The sequence below is a fragment of the Phalaenopsis equestris genome, unplaced genomic scaffold (genome assembly GCF_001263595.1).
Source record: "Phalaenopsis equestris unplaced genomic scaffold, ASM126359v1 Scaffold229898, whole genome shotgun sequence".
NCBI classification, from domain to species: Eukaryota; Viridiplantae; Streptophyta; class Magnoliopsida; order Asparagales; family Orchidaceae; genus Phalaenopsis; species Phalaenopsis equestris.
The window spans coordinates 111,573-135,206 of NW_018247870.1; the positions used below are offsets into that span (position 1 = coordinate 111,573).

At 33.8% G+C, this 23,634-nt stretch overlaps 1 protein-coding gene across 2 annotated transcripts in view; it reads left to right on the top strand.

Moving 5' to 3' along the window:
• Positions 1–23,634, top strand: part of LOC110038059 (exonuclease DPD1, chloroplastic/mitochondrial) — a 54,305-nt gene that overhangs the window by 4,193 nt on the left and 26,478 nt on the right. The gene's annotated exons all lie outside the window — the stretch shown is intronic.

The following is a 23,634-nucleotide window of genomic DNA, read 5'->3' on the forward strand; positions in this document are numbered from 1 at the left end:
GATGTGGCAAAGCCTTAAAATCAATGAAATTTGAAGGGCACACACATTTATGTATAATATTATAATGACGAGAAGGAGATCTGCTAAACTATGCTTTCCCTTATTGACTTCAAATATTAAGTGAAATTATCCTTGTGAAACTCATTAAGGATTCTTTTAGAAATTCTAGCAAGAAAATTATTTAGTTGAGTAGCTCTTAAACTATTAAAGTTTGCTCGATCCAAAGAAGAAAGTATCATGGACAATTTCTCGATCCAAAGGAAAGAATATCATGGACAATTTGAAGTATTACTTACACTAAGTGTCAACCACCATGCCAAATTTATTTTGCATTCAAAGACAAAATGAAGCAGTGATATCAAAGCAAAGATGGACCTTCATAGACCAGATGCTGTTTTATTTGTGGATAGACTAATGATCTAGTTCCAAACACAATCTCTCTAATGCTTGACATTCTTTTAGGCCCAACAAAAATAAAACATCACTTTCTAAGTCTTCCTAGAAATCTACTCATTGGACAGTAAACATGTTATTATAGTTTTTTATATTGATTCCTTTGCATGTTGCATACCCTAAGGCAAACTCGCTCAAGTAGAAAGCATAGAGGAGCAATCGACAATGCTTTGGGCTCAAAAAAACTTTCCAAGCTGAGTTCATGATAGATTCACCAATTGGGCCTCAGGACCACTCACCTAGCTGTTTCAAGGCATTCACACCCTAGTGTCAAGATGGATTCTTGACTAAGAAGGGGAACATTCACAATTTATGAATAGCTCACACAAAACTAATTGGAGATTCACAGATCAACTTGATCCAATAACCACATAGGCCTAGAAAGCTACCCGACCTTCACTATTAGGAAAACCAATTTATTTCCTAAGCTTGATAGCAAACCATCATTATGAGTCTGAGCTCTAGTTTGGTTATACACCTCTTATATTTTGATTAGTGCATTTTACATATATGGCCTATCTTGTGGCTTTTTGGTGGCACACAAGACCCCATGTATTTATTTGTAAATAAGGGATTTTGGGGAGCCCTAGAGCTTTACATTCCTCTTGTATTATAGCTTCTTCAGCTTCAAAGTAACTTTCCCCCTACTTTCTACTTATCCATGTTTCCCTTTCTCGCTTCTTCTATATTACTAGGCTTTTGGCATAAACCAAAATTAAAATGGGATCCAACATCTCAAAATATGTAGGGAGCATAACTCTATGCCAAGAACTAGAAAAGAAACGCACAGTTTTATAGAAGGTGTCGGAAAAAAAAAAAAAAAAAAGAGATTATTGCAATAGAAACTTCTGTTAACATGAAGAAGTAGAATTTTATAACAAATCGACAATTGATTGACATGGATGAGAGACTCACCAGATTGCTACAATATGTTATGGACCAAATTGTCAGAACTACACTTAGATTACAACATCTTGAAGAATCTACTCAATCAGTGGCTTCTAGGGTGGAGAGCACTGGAGTCTCAGGATTGAGGCTTGCATTGGACTTAGATCAAAGAAAGAGGAGTTGAACAAAGTAGCATGAAAGAGTCTTTAACTAACAAACGATCTCTCCAAATAATTGTCCAAATTAGGCCGCAACCTAAGCTTAAGATTCCTCATTTGGACTCCTAAAGAGGCCGAATTGACACAACAAATAACATAACAGATTTTTAATTTGTTGTCTCTACTTCATGGAGCTGTCATTAAAATAATTTTTCAGCTTGCCACTTGGGACTATTACATAATTTGCCTAGTTCCAAAGTTTGTTCATGACTTAATTCACTGGAGCCCTATTTAAAGAACTTACAAGATTTGTTGAAGTGCGGTAGGAACTTGATGAGTTGCTGAAGTGATTCATGAAAGGTTTTGAAGAGAGGCCATTACTTGAACCGCCCTCACTCAAGGTCTCGTCGAGAAACTCTTTCTCTATCCACTTAGCTTGCAACAATTGAATAATCTGACTAAGTTGCTTGAACTCACTAATTGTTATGTGAATGTAGAAGAATAAAACAATTTAATGGATGCATCATCTTCGAGTTGAGAAGAATGAATAAGGTAGTTGACATAGCCACCTAATGAGTAGCATTGTCTCCTAAAACTCTCGAGACTTGAAACTTTTCATTTTGACCTATGCAACAATCTCATCACCCTCATTAATTATCAGGTTGGATGAAACCAATTTAAATGGTGCCGCGGCTGTAAGAGTAGGGAGATCGTACCACATCCCAATCAAATTCCTTAGGTACAAGAGGTAAAACACAACAGGACAATTCAGTTAGACATAATTTTAACTTACACTCATTTTGATTTGTATTTATCATGATCACGTAAGTAAATAATTAGCATTTCTTATTGGTTATCAAGCAAACTTTAAAATTTTAACTCTATTAATATTCATAGAATATAACTATGAAAATTTGCATAAAATAATTTTCAACTAAAATATAGAGCTTTTAAAAATATTTTAGATATATAATCTATGTATTAAAATATCTTTACTTAAGATACTAATGCCTTCTATAAACACATAAAACTGTATGATCAAAAGCTGCACAAATGGACATGTCACTTGACTAATGATCAAACTGCTCCTTTCCCCTCCCTAAAAAAGAAAAAAAAAAAACGTAGGAGACCTCATGGCATGCCAACTATTTATTACAGTTGCTTTTCTGGATCCCCTCACATTCATATTTTTATCCTATGAGCATGCTCTGCATGCATTTATTCTACTTTAATTTTATTTTTATTTTTAAGATTATTAATCCTAGAAATATCATAAGATATTTGTATATGATTTGACACATTTATATCATTAGGTCATTACGTAGCCCATCAATCATAATAATTGGTAATATGGTTGTTAGACCGACACCGAGCCTGCCAAAGAATTTGAAGATTTATGTTAGGTGCAAGGCTAAAAGGGTAGTTTAGTCATTTGGTAATTATTATTTTGGAGTATAAATTGGGCTTATTATGCTTTGGGGTACGTTATGTTATGAGTTTGTTATCTTGAATTTTAGGGTTAGTGTTTGGGAGAGATAGTCTCTCTCGAATTGTAGGTGTTAGGATTAGTGTTTGGGAAATATCTCTTATTTCTTAAATTATAGGTGCTTATCTTTATGTATTTGGGTTGAGTTATTATGTCTTAGTGAAATTAAATATTATGTTTGTCCTAATTTATGTGGAAAACTCCTCCGGTTCCTATTAAATTGGCTTCAAAACATTCAATTCTGGCAAGAAAAGGGTGGGATTGCCGTAGCTGGGAGATGATTGCGGGATTGCTGTAGCTAGGAGCTAACGATGAGATCATATAGGTTTTAAATCAGAGAAGGGATCAGGCTTGTCCTAGGATCGGGCATGCCATAGTGACCTAACCTCGCGATCCGGGAAGCAAGTGATCTTGAAATTATAGATATGTAAAATTAATAAAGTTGACTACACTTTGCATTGATGCCAAAAACTTATTCGTTATTTATGAATAAGAAATTGAAACAATTTATAATGAGATTCTACGCAAGTATACATATCGTTATCAAGTAATACAAAATTTTTTGTTTTAGCCCTAAATATTGATCCCACGAGGAAGGTGTAAATTTGTAATGAAAATTTAAATCAGGAAATTCATAACAATAAAGAAAATCTACTACACTAATTTCAAATGTTTAGGGTGCTATCAAAACTAAATTACCAACTACTAGCGAAACTGTAAAACAAAGTTAAACAATAACTACCAAACTATATTTTTGTTAAGAAGTTATCCAATATGAGAAAACATCTTTTCCACTAAAATGAGTTTTTGGTTAAATGAGAGAGAATATATATTGCTTGTTGTTGATTATATGTCCAAATGGATTGAAGCTATTGTTGTACCTAAATGTGATGCTCGAAGTGTTTCAAAATTTTTAAATAAAAACATTTTTACAATATATGGAATGCTGAGAGTAATTATTATGGATGGAGGATCTCATTTTAGGGATAAGAGGATCAAGAAATCGATTAGAAAATATAACATTATACATAGAGTTAGATTATACATTTTAACTTAAACTAGCGGTCTAGCAGAGATATCAAATCGTGAAATAAAGTGAATTTTAGAAAAAGTTATGAATCCTGATAAATTAAATTTGATCTGTTAGATTATTGGAATGTTCCCATATAGACTTATTTTTGGTAAAACATACCAGTAGAGTTGGAACATAAAACATTTTGGGCTATTAAGAAATTCAATTTTAATCTAAATGATACTGGTGAGAAAAGATTATTGCAACTCAATGAACTTGAGGATATTAGAAATGAAAATTATGATAATACACAAATTTATAAAGAGAATGAAAATATGATATGATCGGAGGATTATAAAAAAGAAATTCAAACCTGGACAATAAGTTATATTATATAATACTAGATTGAGATTATTTTCAGGAAAACTGAAATCTAGATGGTTAGGACCATTCAATGTGATCAAAGTCTATTATTATGAAACCGTTGTTATTAAAGATCCTAAAACTAAAAAGATATTTAAAGTTAATGGACATCGATTAAAACTTTATTATAAAGGGCATAAGCCACAATTTAAAGAAATCTTGATGTTGAGTCATCCTGAATAAACATTGGTGCGTTGAGCTGACGTCGTTAAACCAAGTGTTTTGTGGGAGACAACCCATATATATATATCTAGATATCTTAGTATTTTGTTTAATAATTGTTCTAATCTATTAGGAGATAATAATATCTTAAAATCCTACACAATCTTATATATTATAAATCAAGGCAAATATTGGTATTGGGAATGAATTGAACTAAAGATGAAACGAAAGCAATTTTGGCTTTAGCGCGACGATGCCCTTTTACAGAGCTATGGCGCCGACGACGCCATCGGGGGCGCCGACAACGCCTATTGTGGTTTCGACAGTTCAGGGAGTTTTTGGCGGACTTTGGCAGGATTTCGCTTCAAAATAACTGCCTAACGGTCTTTTTAAAGGCATGAAAACCATTTTAGACGACTAGATACTTCCAAATTTCAAAATCCATAGCTTCTAATTCGAGAAACACATCAAGATATGGGATTTTCAATCAAGAAAGTTTATCAGTTTTGACACGCATAAATTATATGACAAAGTCATCACGAAGAAGAGACTTATCAAGGAGAGAGGCTTTGCCAATCATGGATTGAGTAATCCAAGTTCGCAAATTGAGAAACTCATAGTACTGAGACGTTGAGAAGTTTTATGCTACACTACCATTGCAGTAGTTTTTCGAATGGTAATGGAATTCTAAGCTAATCTTCATGAATTAACCAAGGAGTCGTCTTTGTTCGAGGTAAGGGCGTACCAGTTACTCCGTCGTGAATTAATGATATGTTTATGATAGAAAGCGTGCCAATATGTTATTATGCCAACTTTATTGGAACGAAAGATTTGATGTATGATGTATACCAATTTCTGATGGATTTTCGAATGGTAATGGAATTCTAAGCTAATCTTCATGAATTAACCAAGGAGTCGTCTTTGTTCGAGGTAAGGGCGTACCATTTAGTCCGTCGCAAATTAATGATACGTTTCTAATAGAAAGTGTGCCAATCTGTCATTAAGTGAACTTTATTCCAGATACTTTCAAATTTCGAAATCCATAGCTTCTAATTCGAAACCCATAGCTGCTAAATCCGATATCTAAATAATGACATTTCTTCATCTCTGTGAAACTACTCTCTACAATGAAAATTAATAAAATTACAAAGGAAAGTGCAATCTTAAACTATTGCATTCAAATGAGAATGTCCATTGATGTGGGATCAATTATTTTTAAATCTATTATGGGTATTATAATTAATGGGCCTATAAATAGACTGGGGCCCATGTCTTCTTACTTTGCAGTCAATCTCAAGTACCATATGAAAGTTGGAAGAAAATGTTATTACCCTGGGAGCCCATGGATCCTATTGATGCAAACTATATTGGGAATCAAAATGAAGCGTTGGACATTATCTTGGATCAATCATCATATGCTTCGACACCCTTAATGCCCTGTACAGTTGGAAGTTCACAAGTTTTGGAGAAGAAAATAAAGAAGATAGAATTAAAACTTTAGAACATCATAAATGCGATAGGAAATCTTACTTACCTTTTTGATCACTTAGATTGGAGGATGAAGGAACACTTTGATTATACGGGACAGATTGAAGCAAGTTTGGTGCATATGTTCAAGAAGAATGAATAGATCGATAAAAATTCGACTAATCAATTCTCGTACCGACCATTCTACAATTTGTACGTACATCACCAGTCTATGGGAGATGTTAGAGGAGGAGACTATTATGAAGATGAAAAGGAGTAATTGAAGAAGTTAGACTTTCCATTGTTTAAAATTAATTATGTTTTTAATGTAATTGCGTTGGATTTGCTTTGCTTTGAAATTTCTATAACTTTAATTATATGTATAATTTAGTCTTCAGCGTTCTAGTATTGTGACTTGATTTCGACGTTGAATTATAGTGTGATTTGTTTTATGTATGTGTTAGTGTGATTAAAAATTTGTGTTTATAAAAATTAGAAATTTCATATATAAAACTTGGTTTTGTGTTATTTGTAAAAACACTTGTTTGTGGACTATTTAAGGATGACTATTATTGTTTAAAGAGACTAATTAGACGTTGAAGTGAATTAGAAATAACTGATGTGCGAAAATAATGAAAATTGAATATTTTTGGCACTGGCGCCGACGGCGCCAGCATGGGCGCCGATGGCGCCTGAGACTCGAAAATCCCCAAATACTTTAAAATTTCGTGAATTGCACAGTGAAAATGACATTTTTACTCCTTTGGTCACCTTCAACCTTTGGTTTGCACCCCTAGGGCTTGCAAAACACTTGGATTTAAATGGATTAAAAGACAAAAAAGTTTGGATTTCATCTTCTCTTGATAAGAGCTACATTTGTTACATTACCGAGATCCAAAATTTTAAAATTTTTTTAAGGAGATTTTGAGAAAATCCTTTGATGAAGAACTCTTGTTTAGTGGATTTAAGTTTAGAACGTTCCATATTGTGATTTTTGAAATTTTCAGAATTTATTTGGATTTTATCTTTTTTTTTTCTTTCTTTTAAAGATTGCAATGACACCAAGAACGAGCGGAGGAAAGAGGAAATTGGAATTTGATAACCAAAGATTCATCAACTTCAAAGCTAACATTCATTTCAATAGTTTACTGAATGCAAAAAAAATAATTCCGGATCGAGCGTTAAAAAATCCAGGTGGTGAAGTCAAGAGATTGATTGTTGCTCGGCAGTGAGAGAATTTCTGTTACTTTACTGCCGAGACTGTTATTGGCGTAGTAATGGAGTTCTATGCTAATTTCAAGAGACTTCTAAAGACTTTGTGAAAATTCTGATGACCACGTCTAAGTTCGTCGTAAAATGGTTGAATTCACCCTGAGGAGGATTAATGAAATTTGTCAGTTGCGAGGAGCATTTCACTGTGAGTAAAACACATTCTCTGCTACGAAGGAGGCTTTTGATGAAGTTATTTCATTTCTTACTGATGGAAGAGGAGCTTAGAAGGTAAAGAATAACGTTAAGGTAAACTTCCCTGCTTCTATGTTAAATGTAGTATCCAAGACCTGACATTACTTTATATCTGCTAGAATGATACCTACGATCCACCATAGCGAAGTTACTAAGGATAGAGCTATCTTGAACTTCCGTATCCAACAGATGGGCAGTCTAGATCTTGGCTCTATAATCTATAAGGACATTCGTTCTATTGCTCTAGGTCAGACGACTGGTGGATTAGGACACCCTGCTCTGATTCACATTATGTGAGCAATCAGGAGTTGATTTTTGAATTGATGAGGAAAGGATTGAGCCTCTTAAACCTATTGGGCTAGCAAATGTTAGAACCTATGAATCTCATGTTGAATGGAGAACAAGTAGGAGTAGGGATATTCCTTCTACTTCTAGTACCCCTACTCTCCAGGAACTTATGGAATCGATGATCCAACAAGGAGATATCTTGAGGATAGAGAACATGATTAAAAATTTAGAGGTCAGGATTGAACAATGATAATTTAACAAAACAAAAGTTTGAATATGATGCTGCATATGATGATGTTATGGTTAGATGCATGAGGGGTGACCACTCAGTACAATTTCCTAGTCACCCTATCTTTACCTCTTATCAACAGCAGAACTTTGATATAGAAGAAGAAGAAGAAGAGGATGAGTGAAGATGTCTTCTTAGTAATAGTTCTAAACTTTTATTTAGTTTATAATTTGTTGCACTTTGTTGTTGTTATTATTTAGTCTGTTGAGTGTGATACTTTGATCTTTATTGAATGTGTGTTATGAACTATAGTGTGTAGAGCTGTTTTTGAAGTAAAATTTATTTTATTTACTGTTGTTTGTTTTTAGTACTTTGTTGTATTTATATTTAGTTAACTTTCTTTCAGCAAATTTTTTTTGTATATATTTTGTGCTATTTAATGTTTTAAGTCTTGTAGCTTTTCTTATTAGCACCTGCAATATTTCAGAGTTAAGTTTCAATATCAGAACCTTCAACAGGTACGTATTTACTTTATGTATTAAATGTTTTCTTTCACCCTTTATTTTTTTTTAAGTTTTTCTTGCTAAATCTTTTGAAAATTTAAGTTGGGGCCATGCTTAATCTTCTAAAAAAATTAAGTTGGGGGGGGGGAGAAAAATTCTTTTTTAAAGAAAGAAACTTAATTTTATCTGTCTTCAATTATCTATATTTTAAAAATTTTTAATTTAACATGACTTGTGGTAGTAGAGTCCAACTTTAAATAATTATATTTGTGTTTCTAAATATATAGTAAGCTTAAGTAAAAATTTTCAATGATAAAAGTAAATTCTAGAGATTGAGATATTTGGTATGAGAGAATAAGACAATGTTTTTTCATTTTAAGTAAAGGAATTTGTAGTTTTGAAGTATTGAGAATCTTAGAATTTCATGTATAAAGAAAAAATTGAAATTTTATAAAAAATCTTCAAAGCTATAATGAATTTATAAAGTGAAGGAATGTAAAAAATTTTTTAACTTTAATAACTTTAAGAAGAGGATAAAGAAGAGGATAGTGAAGTTCAAAATTATTATAGTCTATCCAGATATAATAATCCTTACATGAAAAAAAAAGGAAAAAAATTAAAAAACAAAAAAAAAGAGAAAAAAAGAAAACAAAAATGTGAGGAGAAACTTGAGAAGCTGCCTAATAAAAAATTGCCTTTACTTGAATTAACTTAAAGAAGAAGACTTAGCTACATTCTCTAAACTTGTATGTAAGTATTAACATATTTACTAGTAAAGTTTTCATGAAGTTCTTTTTCATATGGATATTTTAAGTGGCTTTAATAAGACAATTTGCAATTTTTCTTGAATATAATAGAGAATCAGGATTTTAAATAGTCAAGTGAAGTTCATCTGTTGTAGGATTAGCATAATTTTTTAAAGGTTCTTGTCGATTTTTATTTATTTGATTATCTAAGTTATTCGCCATTTCGTTCAAATTTTTAATTTGTTTTTGTTGTTTTCGAACTTTTCTAATAGTACGTTCTAATTCTGAATCGTAAGGTACCAAACCTTCAGATTCAATATGATCCCGAGAAAATATAGTTGTGTAAAATTTATGAAGCTGACTCTGCACATCTTCTTAAAAGTACTCTTAAATTTCAAAAAATATATTTTATTATTATTTTCTTATGATTTTTGATTTTTAAATTTTTGATTTTTATTTTTATTTTATTTACTTTATCACTAAATTTTCTAATTTACCAAATCTATTTAATACCCTTACCTTCTCCGATAACGGCGCCAAAAATATGATCCCGAAATTATAGATGTGTAAAATTAATAAAGTTAATTACGCTTTGCAGCGACGCCAAAACTTAATTTGTTATTTATGAATAAGAAATTGAAGCAATTTATGTTGGGATTCTACGCAAGTATACGTATCGTTATCAAGTAATACAAGAATTTTTGTTTTAGCCCCAAATATCGATCCCACGAGGAAGGTGTAAATTTGTAATGAAAATTTAAATCATGAAATTCACAATAATAAAGAAAATCTACTATACTAATTTTAGATGTTTAGGGTGCTATCAGATCTAAATTACCAACTACTAGTGAAACTGTAAAACAAAGATAAGCAAAAACTACCAAACTATATTTTTGTGACGAAGTTATCCAATATGAGAAATCATCTTTCCAACTATAATGAGTTTTTGGTTAAATGGGAGAGAAATTGTTTTACTATGCCTTGTGCCACATAGGAGCAATTTTAATTATGTACTCTCAGTCAAGTATTGTAGAGAATCGTTAACTAATCTTAGGTTTAGTCTCTAAACCCGTGGTTAGGCTGTGAGGATACCGACTCTCACTCCGGAGCTCCCACTTCCCTTCCCTTGAAGGCCTAACATCTACACTTCAGCACCCAAAGTTTTTAAAGCCAGTATCCTCCCAGCCTAACCACAGATTTAGAGACTAAACCTAAGATTAGTCAATGATTCTATATAACACTTTATTGAGAGTAAAAAATTAAAATTGCTCATATTTGATACAAGACATAGTAAAACCATTTATCACTGTCATTTAACCAAAAACTCATTGTAGTGAGAAATATACTTTCACATTTTGGATAACTTCGTCATAAAAATATGGTTTGGTAGTTATTGCTTAGCTTTGTTTTACAGTTTTGCTAGTAGTTGGTAATTTAGTTCTGATAGCACCCTAAACATTTAAAATTAGTGTAATAGATTTACTTTATTGTTTTGAATTTTCTGATTTAAATTTTCTTTACAAATTTACACCTTCCTCGTTGGATCAATATTTGGGACTAAAACAGAAAGTCCTGTATTACTTGATAATGATACATATACTTGCGTAGAATCCCAATATAAATTGCTTCATATTCTTATTCATAAATAACGAATCAAGTTTTTGACGTCGCTGCAAAGCGGAGTCAACTTTATTAATTTTATACATCTATAATTTCGGAATCAAGTTTTTGATTTACCGTTACTTCCCCGACAACGACGTCAAAAACTTGATCCCGAAATTATAGATATGTAAAATTAATAAAGTTGACCCCACTTTGCAGTGACGCAAAAAACTTGATTCGTTATTTATGAATAAGAAATTGAAACAATTTATATTGGGATTCTACGCAAGTATACGTATCGTTATCAAATAATACAGGACTTTCTGTTTTAGTCCCAAATATCAATCCCATGAGGAAGGTGTAAATTCGTAATGGAAATTTAAATCAGGAAATTCACAACAATAAAGAAAATCAACTACACTAATTTCAAATGTTTAGAGTGCTATCAGAACTAAATTACCAATTACTAGCGAAACTGTAAAACAAAGCTAAGCAATAATTATCAAACTATATTTTTGTGACGAAGTTATCCAATATGAGAAACAATCTTTTCCACTACAATTAGTTTTTGGTTAAATGAGAAAGAAATGGTTTTATTATGTCTTATGCTAAATATGAGCAATTTTAATTCTCTACCCTCAGTCAAGTCTTATAGAGAATCGTTGGCTAATCTTATGTTTAGTCTCTAAATCTGTTGTTAGACTAGGAGGATACTGACTCTCACTTTAAAGCTCCCACTTTCCTTCCCCTGAAGGCTAACTCTCGCTTTAGTTCTCAAATATTAAGACCAAATTGGGGAGTTTAGTCTGTCACTCTAGAATCTCCAATTCTTCGCCCAGTAATATATATTTTCCTATTTATTTGCACTCAATTTCATGAACGAAATACTCCTTCATGGAATCGAATGTGATTCTCACTTTGTTGTGAAACTTATACTCAATTTCCCGGATAGTATGTTTCACAACAGATGTTAACATTTCAATTAACAAAATCGAAAAGTAAATTAAGAACGGAATAAAAAAATCATCATAATTTATTTTATATTTTAAAATTGTCACATCCAAATTATCTCTTCATTTCACCATATCTTAGTTTACGGAGAAAAACAAAGAAATTTACTCAGACCTTATGAGAAAGATACGACAAAATACAAATTTCATAAGTAAAAGAAAGTTTATATAACAATAATAAACAAACACCACTTATCATTAACTCTTTCTCAAAGCAAATCCCTTGTAGCTCATCTTGGACTCCTTATCTCTTTACAATACTCATAATTCTCTCTTCGAAGATGTTGGGAAGAAGAAATCTCTCACTTCTCTCTCCAATAACTCTTAGGAGAAATCACACTTAGACTCACCATACTAAATAATACACATAATGTAACACTGTAGAAAACTCAATGACACTCTAGCAAACTCTTTTTCTGATCAATTTCCGCTCTAAATAGAGCATAATGTCGGGGTTTTATCGGGGGGGTCAAAAAACCTCAAATAACTCTTTAAAAAGGGTCCAAATTCGTCGAATCTTCTAGAATTTCGCTCTGCACCGACTTCAGCGCCGTCGGCGCTTGTGGCCCGAAATTAATTTGTTGCTCTCTGTGAAATGGCGCCGTTGGCACCCCCGCTGTTTTGGACTCCTTCCTTCATGCTGGCGTCGTTGGTGCTGAATATTTCTCTTCAAAACGTCATTTTGACTTCAAATTCTATCTTTTTTGCTTCTTTTTGCTTCAAGTGCTAAAAATCATCAACCTGCAATAAAACATGAAAATACATTCCTTTAAAACACAATATCACAAAAAATAAGTATAAAATATAGGTATAAAAATATATATTTTTGGTGCATCAGCAAGCAATGTGATTTCAACGTTTCCGTCATGGTTCAAGCTAGTTGGGATCCAACAGGATCGTGATTTTACATAGTTGGGAAACCAACGACGGGATCACAAGGATCGAAGTGTGAATATAATCGTCATTGAGCATTGGAGGCCGAGATCTGGATTGCAACAAGTAATGGGAAGCCAATGACAAAAGTAGGACGTGCCTTGGTCGCAATGTCATGATTCGATTCCTCTCGGAAGCGCCGCAGTGTGACCTTGTTGCATAATTGCGTGCAGGGCTAGTTGGGAAACCAATGAACAAAATTGCGGTGTACAGAGTTTTGACTACCTGATTGAAAATCTCTTTTGAGAGTAACGACAATAAAAAAATGGATGCTCTAGCGATGAAATTAAAGAAAGATGTGAGCCAAGTCAGAGCGAAAATTAAGAGGTATTTCTCGACCATGGAGGGGTGATTCCACAACCCTAGAAAAAATGATAAACAAGGTCGTGGAGCTTCACACAAGCCTACTGCCGCTTGCCACGGGATCGAGTCATAGTGTTTGAAGGAGACACTAGAAGAAATAATTAGAAGAACACACACCACATCAAGGCAGCGTCATTGCCTTATACAGATCTAGAGCTGTGGGATTGAGTGAAAGAGTGGGGAGCGGGCTCAACATGCAATAATCCTGAGATCACTGGTTTCTCCCATTGCTATGCGCCCATATCGCTACCTCTAGGCGCATAAGAATGGGATCATAAGATGGAATCAGGAGATGTGGATGTTGGGATCATACAATCTAGTGTGAGCTCTTTTAGCCCAATCTCGTTAATGAAGAAGAAGGATGGGAGTTTGCACTTCTATGTGGATTATCATACAATGAATTATTGTATATGATAAATTTCTCATCCCTTTGATCAATGAGTTACTGGACAAGTTTATTGGAGCTGTAGTATTCTTGAAGATTGCGAACATATTCGGATGCGGCAAAAGGATGAGCACATGAATTTTTGAATTTATGATGGTCACTACAAATTTCTGATTAAATGAAAATGATTGCTAGATAAAGAACACCACTTGAGAGCCATACAACTTGATTCAACAACAGTTTATTTTCTTCCATCTTGAGGATAATGTGCTTTTTGGGAGTGGAGTAATGTTAGACTGATGCCTAGCCTGTCAAATAATTTTAAGATTTATATTAGGCGTAAGGCCACGAGAAAATTTATTCATTAATTAGTTATTTTTGTGTGGTATAAATAGGACTTATTATGCTTAGGGTTATGTTATACTATAAGATCGTTAACTTAATTCTTATGGTTAGGGTTTGGGAGAGATTACTTACCTCTCGAATTGTAGGTGTTAGGGTTTGGGAGAGATCTCATATCACTTGAATTGTAGATTCTTATCCTTAGGTATTCAGGTTGAGTTGTTGTGTGCTAGCTAAATAAAATATTTTATTTGCCCTAATTTTTGTGAAAAACTCCTCTGGTTCCTATCATAAATATTGGTCGGTCCAACATCATATTTATAACGACCTATTGATACTAGCTAGATCACTTATTTTCTTATTAAGGTTCATCTCATTAGAATTTTTACTCTCTCTTGCTTAGGTTACAATTATGGATATTTATCTATTATAAATATATAACATTTCTTTTATCATCTTTAACTATTATTCTTATATTTTTATGCCATTTTTGTTTTACGTGGATGTACCTATAGAAAATTAACCTTGTTTACTTACAAAAGAAGTAAGATATGTAGGTGATAATTAATATTTATACTTGATATTAAATTTTTAAAAAATTACTATGAAACTTGAAATGAACATGTAATCTTTTACGCAAATTAAACGTTACGAACATAATATTAGAGAAATTTAAAAGGCAAGCACATAACAAGTGAATTATTAATAAGCAATAACAAACATTAATATTTTAGATATTTTGCTTATTATTTTAGCAATTGAGTATTTTACTTGGATCGTTAGGTCAAACACGTGAAGAATTTCTTCTTTAGCCTCTCCTCGTGCTCACTTTTTTATATTCAATAAATTATGAATCACAATTTTTTAAATTTATGAATATCATAAAGTTAATTTTGCATAAAAATATTGTGAATTGAAGTTTATAACTCGAAACAACTTTACCTTATATAAAGTTTCCCCTTTTTTCCTCTCTTATCTTTTTCCTTTCGCTATAACCCTTTCTTCTTTAACACCCAAAATGAGCTGTTGCTAAACAATTTAGCGAAGCTGGAATCACGACAAAAGTAGAAGATATAGAATTATACACTTTTCCTTTATCTTCTACCTTAAAAAAATCTCCCCAATTACTTCGGTTTTTTACTATGAAATGGCTTACTAAAAACTATAAGCTCTCTCATTGCGTGGTGCAATTCACAACAAATTGTGGAATATATATATATATATATATAACAGTTACCATACTCTTTTCAGACCTGTTATACACACAATTTCGACATGTGTCTAACATGAGATAAATCATGTTGAAGCTTTCCTTTATGTTTTTCATGTCTTGGGACATTTTGGGGCACGACTATGACACTACTCGATGCATAATTGAGCGGGACAAGGGACCTAATTGCAAATGGCACTTCGCCTCTTCTGTCTTAACCCTTGATCAAAGTTGAACTCGAACCTGCATGTCAAAATCGAAGCTGTGACCCACATCTAAGCATACTTGTTCCAGTTCCGAGTATTCCTCGATAACTCATCTTCCTCGGTGTCGCATTGTTCAAGTTGAGAGCATTTCTTAACATCGTCGAGTCCTTGTAGTGTTTCGGCTTTCGTTGTAAGCAACTTTAATCGAAGCCGAGTTCTTCACGTCAAAGTTGAGCTTGAGAATCCATCACCAAAGCAAGCCGCTCTTTGCAAGCAACATTCATTCCTTCTCAGCATTCTGATTATCTAAGTCAAGCCCTTCTTATTGTCGAAACCAAACTTGTTTTTTGGTAAATTGATATAATTTGATTTTTTTTTATTTTTCAATTTCAAGCATATTCTTAAAACCATATTAAATTATTTATACACTCATGATTTATTTTCTTTGTGAAATGAAATAATTTTTTTAAATCAATTTAAATTATTTCTATACCTGTCACAATTGCTTGAAATCTTGTTATGCATGATTGAAATTCTTGAAAATATTATATTATTATCGTAAGGTTGCTAAGTCTAATTGGACATAACGCAGTCCATTTTTTTCTCTGTTTATTTGTATTTTAATTTTTAGGTGAATAGTCATGATTATATTAAAGTATTTGAATTTTTTATGGTTATAATTTTCATAATTGATAAATAAAATAATGGCTTTTACAATGGATTCTAATTAGATTGATAATAATCTTATAGAGGGCGAAACAAAAACTTTTATGGATATGCCACCAAATAAGAGAATGTGAGATTAATCAGAGCATGCGACTATTGAATTTTAATTCCAATTTTTTCATTGAAAATTCATGAGAATATATTATAAGGTCAAAGTGAGCTTGCTTCGATAACTTGTAGTAGACATTCATGCATCTTTTAGAATAACTTTAATACAAATTTAGAAAGTGCAGAAGTTGAATGTTGATATAGAGCAAAAAAGAATAATGATATATTTAAGAAGCTTTTACTTTCCTGGGCAAAGTTGTTTAAACGAAGTAGATATTTAATTTAGAGCAAAGAGTTATGATTTTAATAAATTTTTTTTCTGACACTAATTCTTTTGAAAGAACAATTAATTTGTATGCAAATAATCATTTACATGAAGAAACTACTTAAATCTTTTACGCAATAGTTTTTCTATTTCATTTGGTAAGAAATTCATATTATTATAATATTTTCTTATATGCAATAAAAAACCCTTTTACTGTATATATTTATAATGGTTATAATCTATTAAAAATAATTTTCTTCAAAAAGGCGGAGCAAATGTTGAAAAATTTCTTGAGCCCAAAAAAAACTTACATTGTGAAAGGAGTTGCCATAGTTTGTGTTGGTTGGATAGATGTGCAAAGAACTCATTAATTTTATGGGCGTCATAGAATCTGGACTAATATTTATAAAAGCTATTAATTGTGAAAAGACGTATAAAGATAAATTCTATATTGCTAAGGAAATTAAAGTGGTTGTAAGGGTAGGTTCAGATAAAGTTGTTTAAGTAATCATTGATAATGTACTTGTGTGCAGAGTTGCAGAAGCATTTATTGAGGCTCAATATTATCATATTTTTTAGACTTATTGTATTGTTCATATACTGAACTTAATACCGATGAGTATACGCGCTTTAAAGAACATAGAAAAAATTCACATGAGCAATATAGCTGTATAATCGACATTATAGAATATGATAATTTTATAAAATTCTTGTTAGGAATCATTGAAATGAGATTGTTAATATTTAATGAGTTTCTGAAGCTAAAAATGTTGGCTATTGTAGAGAATTACTTTATAGTAAGTATAATCATGCATAGGTGATTCAAAATAATAAAAGTAATAATTATAAATAGTAGTGATCAGTGACAAGTGAAGCATTTATTATGCAGAAGATGTAGATAAAAAAAAATTTGTGAAGGAAAAAATCTTGGATGATGTGTGATGAGACAAAATGAAATATGTTATTAATTGTACAAAATTTATATATAACATGTTAAAAGTAGTCGATATAAATAAGCCTTGTATCTGTCTTGTGTATGATATGTAAACTCTTATGATAGAATATGTGAAATATATTATATATAGACATGTGGAAAAGAGGAAATGATGACGATGCTTTCTATGTTTGTATATTATATTCAGTAGAAAGATGGGATAAAAATGACGCTCATTGTTTAGTTCACTTTCTCAATCTAAGGTATAATTTTATTTAATACTTATTCTTTTTTAATCCTGACTTAAATTAGTTGTCACTTATTATGTGCACTTTTTTATTAGGTATTACATTCATATTTAGATAAGCAAAGCTCCAAACCGTGTTGCTTTACATAAAAATGCTTAAAAAGGATTTTTTTTTTTTTCAAATATTGAAGAAAGATCAATGATTAATTTGAAGTTTACTGATTTCTTTAAATTTAATGGTGCTTTCGTTGATCTTGACTCCATAACTTCTAGAGGTAGGATGGAAAGATGTGGTGGATGATTCATGGAGCAAGCTTTCTATCAATACAAAGTTTAGCTTTCAAGTTTTACCTCAACCGTGTTCATCTTTTTGTTGTGAGAGAGATTAGAGTATCTATTATTTTATTAATTCACTTAAGAGGAACAAAATTACTCTTCAACGAGGTAAAAATCTGGTATTTATACATACTAGTTTCCATCGTCTATCTAGGAACCCAGAGTATTCTTTGGGGGAGATAATATTATGGAATGTTGGTGATGGTATATTATTTATGATAGATGATATTAAGATACTTGAATTTAATTTTTCTTTTGATGAGCCAAGTGTTCGCGCCCCTTTTGTTCTGGCTAAGTGACATTCTTAGCATCTGTCCTCTTCAAATCCCCATTTCTTGGTCACCCAAGGCAAGGGAAAAAGGAAAAGATGAAGGTGAACAAAAATAAAGAAGAAACAAAAAGAGTAGCTATGAAGATATTTGTATAGAAAAATCTTCATAATTTAAACTCGAGAAGAGCAGTCCAAAATAAATTAGACCACACTCAACCCGATAAAATATGCAAAAAAGATCTTATAAATAGGCCTTTACAATCAAAGTATAATACAAAATTAAATTTATTTTATTATGGGTTCAAAAAGACCTCCCACGATGATTTATCCTCGTGGCCAATTACATCCTTAGGAATATCTAAAAAAGCTCATGATAAAATGGGTTGTGTTTGCTAAAAAATAGTTGCAAAGGCACAACCAAGGAGATTTTTAACTATATCAGTAGGGGGAAATCCTCTGGCGGTCCGGGTAGAACTAGGCCACCAGACAGAGACAACCTGACGGGTAGACACTACTAAGCTGAAAAGAGCTTATGGTATGCGCTTTCAAAAAATCGACAAGGAGATGATTGTGCCCAAAGGGGTAGATCAACAAGTAAATTGAAGAACCCAAACAGGTAGGGATAGCTTGGTTGGGGCTCAATGGAACCTTCCTTTCAAACTATTGGCACCCCAGATCTACTAATCTGTGAAAGGAGGTGACCCAACTAAGCTGAGGGTCACTTCGTCAACAACTTGTGTTTTGCATCACCCGAATCGATCTAAGTAGATTCGAAGCCAAAAGAGACAAACGTCTTCCTAAGACTAAAACTAGACCAAAAGTGTGGAATATGGATTATAGCTGCCAAGGGTATGGATAGGAAACCTATGCAAAAGGAAGGGAAATGAGCAACTCTGCTATAGTATTGGGCTATCCACAAAGGACTTACAAACTATTCATGATCGGGAGATCCTCTAACACTCTTTACCACACTAGGCAACCACCTTATCAGCTAAGGGTCTGTTTGGCGCAGCTACCTGTCTGCTGCGCGACACCGCCCTGCGATTATTTCGCGTTTGGGGCGGCGTCTCTTTCGCGGCAGGCCGCGAATCCAGCAGAACATGAAACACAGTTAACGATCCATGGCCGAGCTTCGTGGCAGATGCGTTAAATTGGTTTTACGTTGATGCCCTCCTGCCCTAAACGCGAGCGGAGCTTTCCTTTTCCCGGATCTCCTCAACTCCCGAGTGTCCGAGCATCGTCGTCTTCCCGAGTGAAGATTTCTAATCTCCTCCTCTTCGCCAACTCCGAGCATCGCTCTTCTGTTCGTTGGTCCTCTGCTCGAAGCGCCTAATTCGTCCCTGTCCCGTATGAAGGTTTGCTCTTCTCGCAGAATTCCGGTCTGAGAAACCCTACCGGTCCCCTGCCCGAAGCTATGAAACGTTTTGTGAGTTTATTTTTTTATCATCTAATCTAATTTCGTACTCATCATTTGTGATTTCTAGGACATTTATCATCTAATCTGATAAGATTTGTTCCTAGTGATGAGTGTATTTTTATATCAATTGGCTAATTTTTTTTGCGTACTAAGAGCAACTTCTAGGACATTATAAAGTTTGAGTACCTTTTTTGTCTTACTTTAGAGCAATTTCAGTTCACATATGCCATGGAAGAGGCCATAGAAGGAATAAAAGTTATGGTTGTGGTGAAATTCTGTTTAGAAGTGTTTAGAACTGTTTAAGTACCTAAAAAGTCTATAGTTATTTGCAATTTAGGGAAGTTGTAGTATGTTTTAATTTTTTAAACTGTTTAGAAGTGAAATTCTCCTTCAGAAGTATTAAATGTCGCTGTCACAGTTCTGTTTTAAATAATTTTACCAAGCAGGGGCAACATAGTCATTTTTCCAGAAACAGTAGCTGTTTTCACACAGCTGCACCAAACAGACAGTCAACTTCTCTGCAACAACTTCCCCGCAGTAGTTTACTGGGGCAGCGCAACTGCAGCTGAAAAGTTGAGAAGCTGCAGCCGCTTCAAACAGACCCTAAATCATATGCCAAACCAGTCAGATTGAAAAACAGTAGTACTTTTCTCGGGTCATGCAACATGTGCACAGTGATGCAAGACATCCTAATTGTGGAGGCCCTATTTTTATGCAATGAGGATATATTCATGCATTTTGTGATTATTTTAAAATTGTCTTGAAGGCTGTGCAGAAAAATAAATACAGGAAATAAAATTATAGATTTTAAAATTTTGAATATTTTAATCCGAAATTTTATCGAAGATAAATTTTAAAATTAGCTTTTATCGCAAGTATTTTATCCGAAAGTTCCTAATCGTGATCATATCTAGACAAACCACAGTGAACACATGCAAATTGCAGTAAAAGAAATAGTCAATATAAAATAATAAGTCATCAAGTTCAGCTGGGCTGACTATAGTCCCAAAAAAAATTGGCAGTCGGGCTCCACATATACATACTTGATCCTAGAACTATACGATAAATGTATAAATTTAGAATTAAAGTACGAGGTACGAGCAAACCGCTTTTGGTGCTCTCCACATGATCTATATACTCCAAGCTCCAGGACTTGTGCTCGTATCTTATTTCCAGTGCAAACTTTCCTAAAGGAATTTAAAAAGTACACGGAGAAAATGTTAAAAGTACTCAATATGCAGAAAAAGTCAATAGGGGCTATCTCATGCAACATATAAAACGTTGTATTCGGTGGTAGAAGAGCTAAATAACATATGTAGAAATGCATTAGTTTAAAATTTTATTTTCTATTAGATACGACACATTACAATGAAAATTCCATTCTAATGTACTTGTGCAAAAGGCTCAAACTTAGTAATGCGTGCAAAAGACACACAAAGTATATAACAATTAGCACGAATTAATGAATAATAAACATACACGAAAATTCCTAACTGCACCCTAGCCCTAATTCTAAAAAAGGAACTAAAAGATGTTGCCTATGCATACATTTACGTGCAAGATGTATAAGTGCAGGGGCTGAGGGTGTTCCATAAGTTTTTGATGCAGTCGCCAAGCCGACCTTCTCTCGAGCATCTAAATGAGCTAGCCATCCTCTCGACAAGTGACAAACGTTAACAGGCATGCTTGGAATAAGCCTACGAGATCTAATAATAGTAATGCTCATTTCCCTATTGTTATGCTTGTCATGCTAAAAGTCGTCTGGGTACTATGACTGACATGCAGACTCAAGAGAGCTAGACTTTTATGGCTTAAAAAGATACATGACCATGCTTATAAAAAAAAAACCCTACATGCATAAACACACCCAAGCGATGCCTAAATATGCCAAAAGGATATGCCTCGAGGACTAAACCGTAATGACACTAAAACTAGGTCAAGCATCCCTAGAAGAGGGCAAAATCAAAAAAATATACATACAAGGTGCACAATCGAGAGCTTTTCAGGGAAGATGAAAACTTCAGAAGTTCGGGCATAAAGTTCAAATGTCGAAGAAGAAAAGTAATGTAAATGATGATTAACATGTGAAACCTGTGGAAAACCATAAGAACGGCGTAAGCTCTGCTATCTGTCTGCAAAACAAAACTACTACCCATGTGGAATGGTGTACCCACTGTTCGGAAGGGCAATTCACTAGATCAATAATCTATAAAAATAGGAGCTCGTCCTACTTGTCTGAGATAACCAAATTCGATCTAAAGGCGTGATCGAAATGCTAAAGGAGGCCGCCACGAAAGGATGTATCAACGATCGAGAGAAACTATCGTACCCCTCTGCTTACAAAAGTTGAGAGGCGATAATCTTAAACTAGTAAGACAGTTTCTAACTGAACGACGGGTGCCCTGTAATTGCTACACCAGCCAAAGCGGTGCATCAATTACGTGACTCAAAAAATAGAACAAGGTAAAACTTCAGTTAGCTCCCGTGGTCGCATTGCAAAAAAACCAGCGCTATAATTATGAGAAAGAAATCACGGTGCTGTATTCCCGTCAATAGGAGATACGACACTGGACCACAATGTAAAGGTTGATGTAGGGTCGCTGAAACCGGTATCACAACTTTATTCCAAGTGGAAATAAATTCTATGCAAGACCACTTTGCTGTGAGCAGTGTTGCGGCTCAGTTATGCGGACCTAGTGCTATTGTGCTGCAAGGCGACGCCCAATCGCCGGTCAAAATCGAACCGAGCGACCTCACATCATTACGGAGGCAATGAGACAATATTACCAAGATGGTGAAACGACTGTCGAGCACCGAGGAATGACAGAGATCTTCTCACCCAAACATTTCTTTCCTTATAATTTTTATATATCTCTTCGCAAAAGATAAATAAAAAGAGGCGGTTTTATTCCATTTTCATAATTTTGTACCGTGAAAATAAAAAATGTGAATTGGCAAATTGAATATACAACCCCAGGTCCAGAAACCTTAGTGAACTCGAGGAGTTCATGCACTTCAAAATCTAGCTAGCACTTGGGGAAGTCATCCTCAAGAAAGCCTATAGGAATGCCAAAAACATCTGGTAGAATGCAAAAAATGGCCCGCGGTGCTCACATGTCCTAGATATGTTCCCAAACTCGAATTAGAGCTTGTTCCTTGCTCAGTAATTACATTTTCTACGAAAGGTACCGTGTAAATCACCCCGGAAGCAAATCCCAACAGCTACCCTTTGCGGGGGGCGTTGATCTAATCGAGCACGGGACAGAAGTTCCCCAAACATATCTTCAAACTCGAGTCCAAAGGAAATTCTGGGCGGTTCTTTACCCAATATCGATAAGCTCCACAAAGGATATTGTTCAAATTATCATAGGATTGAGCTTCAATGGTATTACATCTAGGGGGTTCTACCGGGTGATTGAGATTCGAGAGGTGTAATACGCGAGTCAAGCGCCAACACCTGAAAACCGCCAACGCACGTTGTCCGATCAGTACAAAGCACTTAGGTTGATTGAATGTGGCGCAAAGCATCCGATTAGCATTCGATATCCAAGGTTCAACCCTCCACACTCAAGCATCACTAAACCTACGCCTCTCAACTCGAATCAAATAAGTTTCTAGAGGTGGTTCCCTGCACAGTAGTCATCATTTGTTTGTTTTTTGTCAAAAGGGAGAGTTTTTTTACAGGCCTGCTACTTGGTCGCTTTTTTATACTTTTGTAATCTTTTTTTGGTTAAAGTAAATTCACACCTTTCAAGAAGGGTATCGAGCAAATCACCTAAGCTAAGTTCGGAGTTATGGTGGCCTGACTGAGTGAATGAGCATGAGATAGTTTAAGACTTGAGTCGGGCAACTGACAAGCCGAAGTCGAACAAATAGATTCTACTCTTGACGTGCGACCAAACGTCACACACATGTTAAAAGCACTAACTGATAAAGTAAAACTTAGCAAGGTAAAAATAACCTAAGCAAAAAACTAGCCAAAGCTGTATTTAATTTTATTCATTTATACATGCCGGTCCCAAGCCCGGATGAGAAAAGTGGAGGGGTGCGTTAGGGAGCC